The 18,120-nt window shown below is 40.3% G+C and overlaps 1 long non-coding RNA gene across 1 annotated transcript in view; it reads right to left on the reverse strand.

Moving 5' to 3' along the window:
• Window positions 1-3,579: 3,579 nt before the first annotated feature.
• Window positions 3,580-18,120, reverse strand: part of LOC147375949 (uncharacterized) — a 56,340-nt gene continuing 41,799 nt past the window's right edge. Inside the window, exon 5 of the long non-coding RNA XR_015160592.1 lies at window positions 3,580-7,144. This is a non-coding gene — a long non-coding RNA (uncharacterized LOC147375949). The remainder of the gene's footprint in view (window positions 7,145-18,120) is intronic.

An 18,120-nucleotide genomic window follows, 5' to 3' on the forward strand; every position in this document is an offset into this window, starting at 1 on the left:
AATAAGTCAGATAATTAAGATAATTATATACTCTCTGGCTAACTATCAGAGATGAAACATCCTGTAGATATGTAAAATGTCAGGGGAGCTGTAATCTGGTACAAGCTATCACAGGAATCTGCTACAAATTTCCCTGATGCTCAGCAAAGGGCAAACAGACCATGTATCCGAGTGTGCAGGGCCAGAATCCCACCCAGTGCTGCCTGCCCTGCTGGCCACCCTTATGCTTCCATTAGCCGCAGCCTCACTCTCAACCTTCACCTGGGCCTCCCCCTGTCTGCTCTCTCTGTGTAGGTCTCTGTTCCTCGCATATATGCCACACTACTCATAGGCTCAACTTCACATTCACCAATCATTATCCAGGGCCCTTTGGAAATTAAGGGTAGTGGGCTAAAGGGATGAAGAGGGAGCACTCCATCATACACATATGTGAACAAAATACCTTTCATCACTTCCCTTCCAATTAGATCTGTGGTCAAGTTTCTTGGCCAGAAAAGAAGAGGCAGATATTACTGCCTCCCTAATGCATTCCCATCACCCTCTCCTTTGCTGACAAGATGTAAGATGCTTTTACCCCTGAGCAGCCAGGGGCTCTGGGATACAACACAGTACTTGCCAGTAAGAGGGAGTCTGCTGGAAGCCTCAAAGAAAGGTTTCCTCCCTAATAAAAAGAGGCTCATGAAGACAAACAATCCTTTCTGCCTTTGGACATTTTCATGTGAGGACCTAATGCTGGTAACTGCTGCAGCCATTTTGTGCCTAGGAGGGAAAATCCAACAGGTACGAAAGAAGCTGACCTGGGACTCAGTTATCCAATTTTGACACTACGTGAGAAACCTGTTGTTTACTGGCTAAATCTTTTTGAGCTGGGTATTCTGTTACCCAAAAGCATCCTTGCTGAATCAGTGGAAAAGCCAGGAACTTCTAGTTTGTTATTCATCCTAATGGGCTAGACAGAGAACAAGACTTAAGTAACAGTAAAGTAAATCTCTAATTCTGGCATTTCTGGTTTCACGGCAGGATTTGAGTTGCTTGAGAAAGAAAGCCTTCCTTAGACCAGACCCCTCCGTGGCTCTTGGAAATGGGAAAAAAAAAAAAAATTCCTGAAATGTATTAAGAAATAGTAACTATGACTAGCCTCTCTCTACCAACCTCAGAATCTCAGAAACCAGTGCAATATTGAAAAACTATGTACTGTGCAAAAGTTCTGCAGTTGGGAGAGAATTCTATACCAGAAAGCATCAATTAAATTTGAAACTTATTCTTTTGGAGTATAGAAATGATGACAGAAACTACAGAACCCTAGAATTTTAAAGTTGGAAAAAAGGTTGGAGATTATCAATAGCAAATCTTTTATTTTACAGATGAGGAGATAAATTGCCTGACTCATTTCTTACAATTACTATCATGAAAACTAACAAAATCCTCACTTTTTAGTATGAGGGAATATTTCTTTAATAACTTTTAGCCCATCTATCTTAAATAAGATGGTTTATTTCTATTGGGTGCTTGGCATGCAAAGTCCCCTTTATAAATGTTTATTGAATGCCATGGAAGGAATGAACTCACACAAAAAGAAAATAATCTTTCTTCCTGATGCTCTCAAGATATTGTCATATGAAAGAGACCCTGGGTTGCTGTCCTAGGTTGCAATGTTTCTAAACTGGTGCCAGGATAAGCTGTTCTTTCAAATAATTAAACTTGAATGAGTAGGGACTTCCCTGGAGGTCCAGTGCTGCTTCCAACACAGAGGTTGTGCTGCTCACAGAGGTTGTGGGTTCGATCCCTGGTGGGGAACTAAGATCCTACATACCATGTGGTGTGGCCAAATGAAAAAACGAAAGCAGAATGAGTAAACTAGAGCAGCACTTGTGCATCGTTTACTGCTTTCCCTCTGGCATCTCACAAACATGTGAGCACACGCTTATTAACCATATGCAGAAAGTTGTCTTCCCACATCTATTTTACCAAATACTAACACCACCACTCACCGGGGGATCTTTGTGCCCTTCTCACCTCTCAGTTCTAAAATAAAATCATTCTGTGACAGACTTTAAGTCAAATTCAGCTGCCCACCTTCTCCTTAGAAACTAGAGAGAGAATAATCTCACTCCCAACTCTATTTCCTGCCTGCCCTCAGGAATCACAAGTTTCTACAGTTGAAGTGAAGGCAAGACCTAATGAAAGTTTTCAGAGCTGTAACAAGCAACATGGAATCAATTCCCATCAAAATAATAATATTTGTCCTTTGACAAAGTACATATATACTAAAAAACTGAACTGAGACGTTTTGTGATCTTCCATTTGATGAGTTCAGAAACAAGATAATTATAAAGGGAAAAAATGTGAAAGTATCATTTACCTTGTACTGAGCAGGGCCGGGGGCGGGACAGGGAGAAGGGGGGAAGTTTCTTAGGTGGTGCTAGTGGTAAAGAATCTGCTTGCCAATGCAAGAGACACAAAAGATGCAGGTTCAATCCCTGGGTCTTCCTGACCCAGGAGTAGGGAATGGCGACCCACTCCAGTATTTTTGCCTGGAAAATTCCATGGACAGAGGAGCCGTACAGGTTGCAGTCCATGTGGCTGCAAAGAATTGGGTGTGACTGAGCATGTGCATGCACACACACACACACACACACACACGTTGTAGTGAATACCAAACTTATAGCCAAGAAGCCACCATCCTGGGGCAATTTCAAGAGTATAAGAATTCGAGAAGGTAAGACTTTAGTGCAAATATACATGCTCATTTAAGTGCATACAAATATGGACAAAATTATTTCTGAACTCATTTTTCTAGTGTGGACAGAAGAAAGCTTGAGTTGGGGAAAAAAATGTGTAGGTGCTGAGAAGTGAAGAAATGAACAGCAGAAAATGGATCTGAAATAAAGGAATACTCCTTTCAGTCTACTTCAAGTTTTTAAACAGGACATTCCTCACGGTCTTCAGAATATGATTTCCAGGAGCAGACAGAGCATTCCCTCCAAAAAGGTGGTCTGCCCCACCAATCTCTAGGCAGCAAAACAAAGCCACTTATTTGCATTTATCTCTAGGACGTAGCTATTAGTCGACACTTAGAGGTGTTTCTATGAAGGAGATGAGCAAATGGAATATGTGAAGATTATTATGGAATAATAAAGAATGCATCTGGTCTTTGGTTCCTAGCACAGAGCTTCAAAAACCTTTAGGATTTCCTGAGTGTTATGGGATGAATTGTGTCACCTCAAAATTTATAGGTGAAGTCCTAACCTTCATTACCTGAGTCTGTGACTGTCTTGGGAGAGAGAGTCTTTAAAGAGGTAATTAAGTTAAATGAGATCATAAGGGTGGGGCCCTAATCCAATGTGACTGGTGTCCTTATAAGAAGACAAAATGAGGACACAGACACGCACAGAGGTAAGACCTTGTGAAGACAGGGAGAAGAGGGCCATGTACAAGAAAAGGAGAGATGCCTCAGAAGAAATTAAGCTTGCTAACCCCTTGATCTTGCAGTGGTAGCCTCCAGAACTATGAGAAAATAAATTTCTGTTATTTAAGCCACCCAGTCCATGGTATACTTTTTTAAAAATTAATTAATTTTTTTATTTAAGGATAATTGATTTACAGAATTTTGTTGTTTTCTGTCAAACCTCAACATGAGTCAGCCATAGATATACATATCTCCCCTCCCTTTTGAACCTCTCTCCCATCTTCCTCCCCATACCATCCCTCTAGGTTGATACAGAGCCACTGTTTGAGTTTCCTGAGCCATACAGCAAATTCCCGTTGGCTATCTCATTTACATATGGTAATATAAGTTTCCATGTTACTCTTTCCATACATCTCACCCTCTTCCCCCCTCTCCCCATGTCCATAAGTCTATTCTCTGTATGTTTCTCCACTGCTACCCTGTAAGTAAATACTTCAGTATTATTTTTTCTAGATTTCATATATATGCATTCAGTTCAGTTCAGTTCAGTCACTCAGTCGTGTCTGACTCTTTGTGACCCCATCGATTGTAGCCCACCAGGCTCCTCAGTCCATGGGATTTTCCAGGCAAGAATACTGGAGTGGGTTGGGTAACAATATACAGCCTTGACATACTCCTTTTCCTATTTGGAACCAGTCTGTTGTTCCATGTCCAGTTCTAACTGTTGCTTCCTGATCTGCTTACAAATTTCTCAAGAGGCAAATTAGGTGGTCTGGTATTCCCATCTCTTTCAGAATTTTCCATAGTTTATTGTGATCCACATAGTCAAAGGCTTTGGCATAGTCAATAAAGCAGAAATAGATGTTTTTCTGGAACTCTCTTGCTTTTTCAACGATCCATCGGATGTTGAGAAATTTGATCTCTGGTTCCTCTGACTTTTCTAAAACCAGCTTGAACATCTGGAAGTTCACGGTTCACATGTTGCTGAAGCCTGGCTTGGAGAATTTTAAGCATCACTTTACTAGCGTGTGAGATGAGTGTAATTGTGTGATAGTTTGAGCATTCTTTGGCATTGCCTTTTTTTGGGATTGGAATGAAAACTGACATTTTCCAGTCCTGTGGCCACTGCTGAGTTTTCCAAATTTGCTGGCATATTGAGTGTAGCACTTTCACAGCATCATCTTTCAGGATTTGAAATAGCTCCACTGGAATCCCATCACCTCCACTAGCTTTGTTTGTAGTGATGCTTTCTAAGGCCCATTTGACTTCACATCCCAGGATGTCTGGCTCTAGGTGAGTGATCACACCATCATGATTATCTGAGTCATGGAGATCTTTTTTGTACAGTTCTTCTGTGTATTCTTGCTACCTCTTCTTAATATCTTCTGCTTCTGTTAGGTCCGTACCATTTCTGTCCTTTATCGAGCCCATCTTTGCATGAAATGTTCCCTTGGTATCTCTAATTCTCTTGAAGCAATCTCTAGTTTTTCCCATTCTGTTGTTTTCCTCTATTTCTTTTCACTGATCACTGAGGAAGGCTTTCTTATCTCTCCTTGCTATTCTTTGGAACTCTGCATTCAAATGGGTATATTTTTCCTTCTCTCTTTTGCTTTTTGCTTCCCTTCTTTTCACAGCTATTTGTAAGGCCTCCTCAGACAGCCATTTTGCTTTTTTGCATTTCTTTTTCTTGGGGATGGTCTTGGTTCCTGTCTCCTGTACAATGTCACAAACCTCCATCCATAGTCCATCAGGCACTCTGTCTATCAGATCTAGTCCCTTAAATCTATTTCTCACTTCCACTGTATAGTCATGAAGGATTTGACTTAGGTCATACCTGAATTGTCTAGTGGTTTTCTCCACTTTCTTCAATTTCAGTCTGAATTTGGCAATAAGGAGTTCAGGATCTGAGCCACAGTCATGATGGCACAGCCATAGTTTGATACTATCTTTAAGGTTTTCTATGTATAGTATCATGTCATCTGCAAACAGTGAGAGCTTGTAGGGGGAAAAAAAGGAAAAAGAAAAAAGAATCCAAAAGAATCTACAGAACAAGTCAAAACATAAGAATAATAAATTTTTTTCTTGAGTCACTGCTGTTAGAATCCTTTCCCTCACTGGGAGTCACAGTCCACCTCAGCTCCCTAGAATGCCTTCCGACACCGTGCTGATCTGTTGACCTGCTGTGGGGGCAGCTCAGATTGTAACTACTCCTGTGTGTTCTTGCTCCCAATGTCCACAGGCATCAGAACTAGTGTGTTTTCTTTTATGGAAGCTTTCAATGACCTTTTGTATATTCCATAGACACAGAGTCTGCCTAGTTGATCATGTGGATTTAACCTGCCGTTTGTACAGCAAGGTTTTAGGTCTTCTTCCTTAGCCACACTGCCCCTGAATTTCAATTGTGGTTTTATTTCCACCTCTACATGTGGGTCGTCCACTGGGGTTTGTTCCTGAGGCTGCCCTGGAGGACTTGGGCTTACCCCTGTGAGGGCCAGGTGTGGAGGTGGTGCGGCTGCTTGGGTCACAGGGGTTCTGGTATCACCAGGTACTCAGGGGAGTTAGTGGCTAGGGCAGCAGGAAATATAGTGCTCTAGAAGGGTATGGCAACCAGTATTGGCCAATACACTCCAGTATTCCTGCCTGGAGAACCCTGCTGAATGCACTGAACTACAGAGAACCCCTCCCCAACCAAGAAGTCTGGCAGGCTATAGTCCACAGGGTCTCAAAGAGTCGGACATGACCGAAGTGACACTGCGTGCGTAGATGCAAGACTTTTTTTGCCTGTTGCAGTTCTGCCCCAGTAGGAGTTGAGTGTGAAGGTAGCATAGCTGCTTGGCTTGCAGGGACCCTGGAGGCGCCAAGTGTGCAGGGACACGGACTGCCTCTGCCACAAGAATTATGGCCCGATCAGTCTTTTTTAAAACCTCCTGTAGCTGGTGATCAGAAGGCCTCTTTGGCCAGTCTTTCTCTGTAGCTCTGCCCATTCAGGAACTTAGAGGGCTCCCATGCCTGGGATCCTTCTCTGTTGTTCGGCGTGTCAGGCACATAGAGGGCCTCCCCTGGCTGGGGTCCTATTCTCTAGAGAGGCGTGTCAGGCACTTAAAGGGGCACCCTGGGTGGGTCCTACTCTAGTTCAGTGTGTCAGGTGTTTGATGGGCCAGCCTCTCTATTGTTCAGCTGCCAATGCTGGCGTGTGGGGAGGGAGAGGCTATGGTGATGGCTCCACCCCCTGTGTATGACTCAGCCTTGCTTTCACAGCTGCCCAGCTTTCCTCCACAGGCATTTCCCACCACAGTCTCCTCCCTCACATCCCCTCAATCCATCTCTCCACAGTCAACAGCAGATCTCTCCCTAGGATTGCTCCACAATCCGTAAACTCCAGCTCCCAGCCACTACACCTTCCAGGGGACCTTTTATATATGTCTGTGGCAAGGACTGTCTGATTCTCATTCCATTTAGGCTACCACAGGTCAGCTGTTTCACTCTCAGCCTCAAATGTTTCTCCTCTGACACAGACAGTTGCCCCTATGTGGGGGTCGGACCCCTGTTTCAGTTCCCCCACCCACCGAGGGTAGGTCCGGTCCTACTAACACTCCCGTTTTTCCTCCTAGTTCCTTCATCCTACCAAGTTTTGCATGGTTCTGTATATTCTTTTCCACTGGTCAGGTACTCCTGTCCACTCTCAGCTGGTGCTCTGCATGCACTTCTGTGTCTGAAGGTGTCTTACTGATGTATCTGTGGAGAGAGAAGTCCATGGTATACTCTTATACAGTTATCTCAGCACATTAATACACAGAATGATAGAAGCATCTCTGAACTGAGGTGGCTCCAGGTGGATGCCTAGATAACTTCAGGGTGAGGGCTGGCCATCAAAAAGAACAATCACACAATTAGAGCGTTGGAACTTTAGGCAGCTTGACCTCTGGAGAGGGCAGGGTTGCTAGAGATTGAGTTCATCATACAGCCAATGATTTAATCAACCATGCCCAGGAAAGAAACCCTAATAATAACTCTGGACCCAAGCTTGGAGGAGCTTCCTGGTTGGTGAACATAGTGATGTGCTGGGATTCCACGAGAAGAGGACACAGAGAAGCTCCATGCACCCTCCCCCTGACCTTGCCCCATGTCTGTCTTGCATGTGGTCATTCCTAGTCTATATCCTCTATAATGAAACTGCAGTGGTAAGTATAACACTTTTAGTGAGTTCAGTGAGTTGTTCTGGGAAATTCCTGAATGTGAAGGGCTCAGAGGAACCCCAAATTTACGACTGGTCTTTAGAAGAGAAGATAGCCTCTGAGACTTGGGGCTGGAGTCTGAAGTGAGTGTAGTCTTCTGGAGGATTGAGCTCTGAAGCCCTTGGGGTTTATGCTAAATCTGGGTGTTAATATTAGTGTCAGAATTGAATTGCAGGACACCTAGTAGGTGTCAGAGAATTGGTGTCAGAATAGTAATAGTCTGAGAATCCTGTTGTTTGAATTCTTTTCACAGAACACTTTTTTCTATTATTCCAAGTGTAAAGCATTCCTTTCTTAGAAGAAACATTTCTCAAAAATTATTTAAGGTTCTTAAGACATTTTAGGAAATACACCTGAGTTATTGCATAAATACATTATTAGCTGACTTGATGATTTTTGTGATCTCAAATGAAATCAAATGCTAAACACGAAATACCAATTTTAGATTATTTTAAGAATTCTTCAAACTCCAATAGCTTAACATGAATGGAAATAACATTTACTGTTGTATAATATTTGCTTATAATATCAGAGTGGAATGGTTTTATGACATGTAACTCTAAAATAAAAATCACACATACTACTGCCTTTTTATGATGGTACCTATTTTTCATGCTAGTACTTGGGTCAGTTTTTTCTAAGTAAGACATACTTGTGACCAAAATTTATGGTGGGAAACAATAGATTCAAACACTAAGGTAATTTATTATTTATTCAAACAATAAATGTTCATTGTTGGCTCTTTAAAGATAAAATAAGATAGAGAAGTGCCAATCAAAACTACAACAAACCACCACCTCATACCAGTCAGAACAGCCATCATCAAAAAGTCTACAAACAGCAAGTGCTTGCGAGGATGTGGAGAAAAGGGGCTCCTCCTACACTGCTTGCGGGACTGTGAATCAGTGCAGCCACTATGCAGAATGGTATGGACATTCCTCAAAAAATTGAAGATAGAATCATTGTATGATCTAGCAGTTCTACTCCTGGACATATATCTGGGCAAATTTATAATTCAAAAAGATACATGTGTGCCTGTATTCACAGCAGCACAAATGTCCACTGACAGATGAATAAAGATGTGATTTTAAATATACACACACACTCATGCTCACACTCATACATATATATACATGGGGCTTCCCTGGTGGCTCAGACAGTAAAGAATCTGCCTTCAATGCAGGAAACTAGAGTTTTATCCCTGGGTCAGAAAGATCCCCTGGAGAAGGGAATGGCTACCCTCTCTAGTAGTATTGCCTGGAGAATTCCATGGACAGAAGAGCCATAGGAGACTATAGTTCATGGGGTCACAGAGTCCAACACAACTAAGCATATAAATATAAATAAATATATATATTTAAGAGAGAGAGACCCACATATATATGCACACAATGTAATATTACTTAGCCATAGAAAGGATGAAATAATGCAATTTGCAGCTACATGGATACAATAGATGGACCTAGAGGTTATCATACTAAGCAAAATAAGTCATAAATAGAAAGACAAATACCATGAGATGTCATTTATATTTAGAATCTAAAACGTGACAGAAATGATCTTATCTACAAAACGAACAGACACACAGGCATAGAGAGCAGACTTATGGTTGTCAGGGGGGAGGGGGGATGGGGGAGAGTTGGATTGGGAATTTGAGACTAGCAGATGCAAACTATTCTATATAGAATGAATAAAAAGCAGAGTTCTACTGTCTAGCACAAGGAACTATATTCAATATCCTTAATAAACATAATAGAAAAGAATAAAAATAAGTAAATAAAACAAAATTTGTATGTATACACAGATAACTGGAACTGTATTATCTTAAACTCTTGATTTTTCTCTAAATACACCTTTGTATCAGTATAGCCAAAGCATTTGGATGAGAAAACCTGCTTGTAGTTTTGCAATAAATGTTGATCTAATCGAAAAAAATAAAGATAAAATGAGGATACTTTAAAACAGAAATGGATGAGGTTTTTCACTCTAAATAAAGCCAGGAATTATGCTAAAAATAAGAGAATTACCTAAGACAATAAAAGCTCTAGATTACTCTGTGAAATATGTTAAGTGAAAATGCTGGCTATGATCACTGGTTAAATAGAAGTTTAAAGTCTTGAGATGGAAAGAGGGAATAAAGCTTGAGAATGTCTTTGCTAAGAAAGGGATTTACATTTAGAAAGACAAACTACTTTTATTAGGATAATGACCATCAGAGTTCTTACCTAGGTGTAGAGTGAAGCTGCTTTGTGAATCTTTATCCTAATTAGAAGTGAAAAAAGAGAAAAGCAGGAAGAGAGAGAGAGAGAATAGTGACCACGTCTCTCTCCTAAAGACTGTCTTAAGCAGTATACTTAGTTCATCTAGACAACTCAAATTTCTGGGAACAGCAACCATCTGACTTACTAAAAGTCAAATCTCTAGCTTGAAGATTTTTGCTGAACTCAAATTTTTAAGTGAAAGATGTGTGATTGGGAGATAATTTGTCACTCTGAAATGAGAGAGTTACAGCAAAAATTCCAATGCTTTGTTTACTTGAAAACTGTATTTTTATCATTCTTATTTAAAAATGGAAATATAGCTTATATACAATATTATGTTAATTTCAGGTATACTATATAATGATTTGACATTTGCATACATTATGAGATGATCATCACAATAAGCCTAGTAATCATCTGTCCTCATACAAAGTAATTACTATATTATTGACTTTATTCTTTTATGCTATATATTACATCCTTGTGATCTGCTTATTGTATAACCTAAGGTTTGTACCTCTTAGCCATCCTCACCACTTCCCTAATCCCCTTACCCTTCTCACCTCAGACACCACCTATTTGTTCTCTGTACCTATAAGTCTGTTTTTGTTTTGTTTCTTAGATTTCACACATAAGTGAGATCACGTAGTATTTGTCTTTCTCTGTCTGACTTATTTTGCTTAGCATAATATCCTCTGCTGCTGCTGCTGCTAAGTCGCTTCAGTCGTGTCCGACTCTGTGTGACCCCAGAGACGGCAGCCCACCAGGCTCCCCCGTCCCTGGGATTCTCCAGGCAAGAACACTGGAATGGGCTGCCATTTCCTTCTCCAATGCATGAAAGTGAAAAAATGAACGTGAAGTCGCTCAGTCGTGTCCGACTCCTAGCGACCCCATGGACTGCAACCTACCAGGTTCCTCCATCCATGGGATTTTCCAGGCAAGAGTACTGGAGTAGGGTGCCATTGCCTTCTCCGATAATATCTCCTAGATTCATTCATATTATTACAAATGGCAAGACTTCATTTTTATGACTGAGTAATATTCTTGTGTGTGTGTGTGTGTGTGTGTGTGTACACACATACATACCATATTTTCTTTATCCATCTCTCTGTAGATGGGTAGGTACTTGGGTTGCTTCTGTATCTTGGCTATTGTAAATAGTGTTGCAGTAAGCACTAGAGTGCATATATCTCTTTGATTAGGGTTTTTGTTTTCTTCGGAGGAACACTCAGAAGTGAAATTCTAGATTGTATGGTAGTTCTATTTTTAATTCGGCAAAGAACTCACTACTGTTTTCCATAGTTCCTGTACCAACTTACAATCTCACCACCAGTATACAAGAGTTCCCTTTTCTTCAAATCCTTGCCAGCACTTGCTATGTGTTGTCTTTTTGATGATAGCCATTCTAACAAGTGTGAAGTAGTACCTCATTGTAGTTTTGATACTTTAATTATTTTAAGATTGACATTAGTTGGTTCTAATCATGACAAAAATTTTTGGAGAAAGTAAAAAAGAGTACCCATAATTCCTTTCATCAGAGCAAGGGCAAAGGAATTGCGTAAGTGTGTATTAAGTTAAAGTATGTCCAAATTCTTTTTTCTGAGAAAGAAACAAAGCAGCCAAGAACTAGTACAAATGTTCAAATATGACAGGATAGAAAACATCAAGACCAAAACAATTACTCCTTTAGTCTCCTAGCATGCAAACATCACTGTAACAACTTGGAATGAGGATTGACCCCAAATTAAATGGAAATTAAGTGACTTTTTTCCAGGAAACTAGTTAAGAAATTAAAAGGAATGTAGAGAGTATAGTTATTAAAATAAAATTTAGTCAAAATTAATTATGTGTTTGAAAGAGAAAAGCGATTGTTTACAGATGTTCTAGTGGGGAGAAGGGGCCTCAGTTTACAGTGACCTGAAGCACACCAGATATTTTTTAAAGGAGAGAAAACCTATATAAAACAAAATGTTCACCAACTCCAGCCATAATTTAATGATTCTCAAGAAACGGAAGAAATGTATATTAATTGTCACTTCTTAAAGGCAATGAATAAAAATTGATTATTTGCAATTTATCTTAAAATGAGTCATCCAAAAAATCATGAACGTGTGTATATTTTGCTCAGTCTTGGTTGTGAGTTTATAGGTAATCACTGGACATTTCTTTCTACAATTCTTTGAAAATTTTTTATGAAAAAAGTCTAAAGTTCAGTTAACCATGCAAAAAGTATTTGAAAACAAATGTACAATGACTAAATAATTCACACACCCTATTTGTTGCTGTTTAGTTGCTAAGTCATGCCCAGCTCTTTTGTTACCCCATAGACTGTAGCCCACCAGGCTCCTCTGTTCATGAAATTTCCCAGGCGAGAATACTGCAGTGGGTTGCCATTTCCTTCTCTAGGGCATTTTCCCAACCCAGGGATCAAACTCATATCTCCTGCATTGGCAGGTGGATTCTTACCACTGAGCCACCAGGGAAAGCCCAAACACCCCATTACTGGTGCAAAAACAACCTGAATACCATTATGATCCTTCCTAAAACATGATTACCAGGTGCTAATAAAGACTACTTTCCACCTCAGGCTTATTATGAGAGTTTATATATTTTTATTACATAATGAGAATTGAGACCCCTGTGAAATAAGTAGAGCAAATACATTTTTATAGAAGTTGATTAAAATAAGGATATTTTGGTGTTTGTCTTTATACCAAAGAGACAGCACTTGTCAATGAAAACAACTTTAAAACCAATAGGTATGTGGCCAGCAGTGTGGGGGATACACACCTCTAGGGGATTTATACTTGGACAAGAAAATGAGACTTCCACACAAAATAATTAGAAAGAATATAAAATATAGGGCTAAATTAAATATGTGGGTTAAACTGTATTACAGATACACAAATATAAGGCATATCTGGAAGACAAAATAATGGTCCCCCCAAAGATCTGATCTCCAAACCCTTGGGAATGTTTTACCTTCTATGGCAAAAAAAACTCTGTGGGTGTGATTACATTAAAGATCTTGAGATGAAGAAATTATCCCAGATTATTCTGGCAGGCCAGCTGTAATCACAAAGGTCTTTATGAGAGAACAGAAAGAGAATCAGAGATGTGACAAAAGAAGCAGATGTTGGGGACTTCCCTGGCGGTCCAGTGGTTAAAACTTCATCTTCCAATACAGGGGATGCGGGTTCTATCCCTGGGTGGGTAGCTAAGATCCCACACATGCTTTGGGGCTAAAAAAATAAAGCATAAAACAGAAGCAATATCATAACAAATTTTAAGAAAAAAGACTTTTAAAACTGGTCCACATCAAAAGAAAATGTTAAAAAAAAAAAAAAGAAGCAGATGTTGGAATGATGTGGGGAGACAAGCCAAAGAATGTGGCAGTCTCTAGAAACTAGAAAAGGCAAAAATGGATTCTTCCCTAGAATCTCTATAAAGAATACAGACTTACCATCTCATTTTAGATTTCTTCCAGAACTGTAAATAACAGATTTCTGATATTTTAAGCCACCAAATCCATAGTAATTTGTTACAGCAGCAACAGGAAACTAATTAAAACATATTATAAATGGGAGTGCTGCAGTGGTCAAGAAGAAGAGAGATTAATATTTATCAAATAAAGAGAGCTTCATGGGGGAGATGAGATATTTGAAAGGATCTAAAGGCTATGTCAGTTGGGATTGTCGGTCTGCATATAAAAGAAAGCTATAAACAGTGATACAAATAAATAGAGCCACTTACTGTTTTCACGACACAGAGTCTGAAAGTAGGCAAGCAAGACTGATTACAGCAAATCCATGATGTCAAGTCTTTGAGATCATTTTAATTTTTGACTTCTCCATTCTTAACATATGACTTTCAGCCTTATGGTTGCCTTATAGCCACAAGATGGCTGCTCCATCTCCAGCCTAACATCTTCATCCTCGATAGGAAGAAGAAAGCAACAAAGAGGGGAAAGGTGGTACCTACATCAAGAAAGCAAAAATTTACTGGAAATCTTTAGCAGATAAGCCAGAACTGTGTCACCTAACCATTTCTGCCAGGTTTCTCTGTTCATGGGATTCTCCAGGCCAGAATACTAGAGTGGGTACACATTCCCTTCTTCAGGGGATCTTTCCAAACAAAGGATCGAACCCAGGTCTCCCACAGTGCAGGAGGATACTTTACCATCTGAGCCACCAGGGAAGACCTAGCCCTAAAAGAAGCTGACAAAATGTAAAATAAATAGAACTAGTATTCTGCTAGTAATGAAGAAGAGGCTGATGCATATTAGGTAGGCAAGTAGAGGCATCTGAAGAAAGGACCTACAAGTTGTAAACAGAAGCCAAGATGGCATTCTAAACAAGACAGTGCGTTACAGACTCAGACAGAAGTAAACTTTGAAGCAGATGAGAAAGAAGCCTGTTATCAGTGTTCTCTAATACATGATTTTCCTTCTTGGCACTGTTTTCAAGTCCATTAATTTCCTATAAGTACCTTTACTCTGTGATATTGAATGTCAACAAGAGGGCACCTCCACTTTCTACTCCCTCACCATATCAAAATTCCCTGCTCAAAGGAAATTTCCATGATTCTTTTTCCTCCTCAATTTTCTGTCAGTCAAGAGGAAAATTTCCTTTACTTTTCCTCTATCTGATTGTTAAGATGATGCCAACAGAAGCATGAAAAGAATGTGTGCACTGGAGCTTGCCACCTCGTGTTGTTTGGAACCCCTGTGCCATCACTCCAACAGCCCAAGTCAGACTCTGGAGGAAGACATACCATGTTAACACTTAGCTACTCCCCAGCACCCTGGCTGAAATCCCTGATACATGAGCAAGGCCATTCCAGAACATCCACTCCAGCCGAGCCAGCCTTGACCAAAAGAACTGACCAGCAACCCACAGAATCCCAAGGAATAATAAATGTGTGCTGCTTTAAGTCACTAAGTTTGGGGATCATTTTTATGGACCGAAAATACTAACTGATGCTCATAACAGTGAAGAGTATCATTTCCCTGGCCTTGTTCTGTGGATTGTACAGTGGGGTTAAGGAAGAGAAGTACAACATCACAGGATTTAGGTGTTTGGATCCCAGGCCAAATACAACCACTCGATCCATACACTTACAACTATGAGTAAAGTTAATGGGAGAAAATATTGGCTAAATAAAATGGAGGCAAATTGCATGTATGCATGCTTCAGTTCAGTTCAGTTCAGTCACTCAGTCATGTCCGAATCTTTGCAACCCCATGGACGACAGCACACCAGGCCTCCCTGTTCATCACTGACTCCCGGAGTTTACTCAAACTCATGTCCATTAAGTTGGTGATGCCATCCAACCATCTCATCCTCTGTCATCCCCTTCTCCTCCCACCTTCAATCTTTCCCAGCATCAGGGTCTTTACAAATGAGTCAGTTCTTCGCATCAGGTGGCCAAAGTATCAGAGTTTCAGCTTCAGTATTAGTCCTTGCACTGAATATTCAGGTCTGATTTCCTTTAGAATGGACTGGTTGGATCTCCTTGCTGTCCTAGGGACTCTCAAGAGTCTTCTCCAACACTACAGTTCAAAAGCATCAATTCTTCAGCACTCAGCTTTCATAGTGGCCCAACTATCACATCCATACATGACTACTGGAAAAACCATAGCTTTGACTAGATGGACCTTTGTTGGCAAAGTAATGTCTCTGCTTTTTAATATGCTGTCTAGGTTGGTCATAACTTTTCTTCCAAGGAGCAAGTGTTTTTTAATTCCATGGCTGCAGTCACCATCTGCAGTAACTTTGGAGCCCAGAAAAATAAAGTCTGTCACTTTTTACATTGTTTCCCCATCTATTTGCCATGAAATGATGGGACCAGATACCATGATATTTAGTTTTATGAATGTTGAGTTTTAAGCCAACTTTTTCACTCTTCTCTTTCACTTTCATCAAGAGAGTCTTTAGTTCCTCTTTGCTTTCTGCCATATGGGTGGTGTCTTCTGCATGTCTGAGGTTATTGATATTTCTCCCAGAAATCTTGATTCTAGCTTGTGCTTCATCCATGCCAGGGTTTCTCATGATGTACTCTGCATATAAGTTAAATAATCAGGGTGACAAATACAGCCTTGATGTATTCCTTTCCCTGTTTGGAACCAGTCTGTTGTTCCATGTCCAGTTCTAACTGTTGCTGCTTGACTTGCACACAGATTTCTCAGGAGGCAGGTCAAGTGGTCTGGTATTCTGATCTCTTTCAGAATTTTCCACAGTGTGGTGTGATCCACACAGTAAAAGACTTTAGCATAGTCAATGATGCAGAAGTAGATGTTCTTCTGGGACTCTCTTGCTTTTTCGATGATCCAACAGATGTTGGCAATTTGATCACTGGTTCCTCTGCCTTTTTTAATCCAGCTTGAACATCTGAAAGTTCATGGTTCACGTACGGTTGAAGCCTGGCTTGGGGAATTTTGAGCATTACTTTGTTAGCATGTGAGATGAGTGCAATTGTGCGGTAGTTTGAGCATTCTTTGGCATTGCCTTTCTTTGGGATTGGAATGAAAATTGACCTTTTCCAAATTGCATGTATGCATGCTTAGTCACTCAGTAATGTCCAATTCTTTGCGAACCTTTGGACTGTAGCCTGCCAGGCTCCTCTATCCATGGGATTTTTCAGGCAAGAATACTGGAGTGGGTTGCCATTTCCTCCTCCAGTGAATCCTTCTGACCCAGGGATTGAACCTATGTCTCCTGTGTCTCCAGCATTGCAAGTGGATTCTTTACCCACTGAGCCATCAGGGAAGCCCTGGAGCCAAATTATGGAGATATTATGAAGAGTTTGTCATTTAAGAAAGACAGGAAAAAGACACAATAAAAACAGTATTCGAAGAAGATACATCTACTGAGGCCCTTTAGGGTTATTGGCAGAACTATAAACTACAAGCAAGGAAGTCATTATGACATTGTCATCATAATGCAGACATGACAGGAGGCAGTGATCAAGACCATCCCCAAGAAAAAGAAATGCAAAAAGGCAAAATGGTTGTCTGAGGAATCCTTACAAATAGCTGAGAAAAGGAGCTGAAAGGCAAAGGAGAAAAGAAAGATATACCCATCTGAATGCAGAATTCCAAAGAATAGCAAGGAGAGATAAGAAAGCCTCAGTGATAAATGCAAAGAAATATAGGAAAACAATAGAATGGGAAAGACTAGAGATTGCTTCAGGAAAATTAGATACCAAGGGAACATTTCACGCAAAGATGAGCACAATAAAGGACAGAAATGGTATGGACCTAACAGAAGCATAAGATATTAAGAAGAGGTAGCAAGAATACACAGAAGAACTATACAAAAAATATCTTAATGACCCAGATAACCATGATGATGTGATCACTCACCTAGAACCAGACATCCTGGAATATGAAGTCAAGTGGGCCTCAGGAATCATCACTATGAACAAAGCTAGTGGAGGTGATGGAATTCCATTGGAGCTATTTCAAATCCTGAAAGATGATGCCGTTAAAATATCTGCACTCAATATGCCAGCAAATTTGGAAAATTCAGCAGTGGCCACAGGACTTGAAAAGGTCAGCTTTCATTCCAATTCCCAAGAAAAGCAATGCCAAAGAATTCAAACTACCACACTATTGCACTCATCTCACACACCAGTAAAGTAATGCTCAAAATTCTCCAAGCTAGGCTTCAACAGTACATGAACCGAGAACTTCCAGATGTTCAAACTGGATTTAGACAAGGCAGAGGAACCAGACATCAAATTGCCAACATCCAATGGATCACAGAAAAAGTGAGAGAGTTCCAGAAAAACATCTACTTCTGCTTCACTGACTACACAAAAGGCTTTGACTGTGTGGATCACACCAAACTGTGGATAATTCTTAAAGAGATGGGAATACCAGACCACCTGACCTGCCTCCTGAGAAATCTGTATGCAGGTCAAGAAGCAACAGTTAGAACCAGACATGGAACAACAGACTGACTCCAAATTGGGAAAGAAATATGTCAAGGCTGTATATTGTCACCCTATTCATTTAATTTATATGCAGAGTACATCATGCGAAATGCCGGGCTGGATTAAGCTCAAACTGGAATCAAGATTGCTGGGAGAAATATCAATAACCTCAGATATGCAGATGACACCACCCTTATGGCAGAAAGCGAAGAGGAACTAAAGAGTCTCTTGATAAAAGTGAAAGAAGAGAGTGAAAAAGCTGACTTAAAACTCAGCATTC

Source organism: Bos grunniens, chromosome 3 (genome assembly GCF_055505025.1).
Source record: "Bos grunniens cultivar Pamir isolate PY7600 chromosome 3, Bosgru_T2T1.0, whole genome shotgun sequence".
NCBI lineage: Eukaryota > Metazoa > Chordata > Mammalia > Artiodactyla > Bovidae > Bos > Bos grunniens.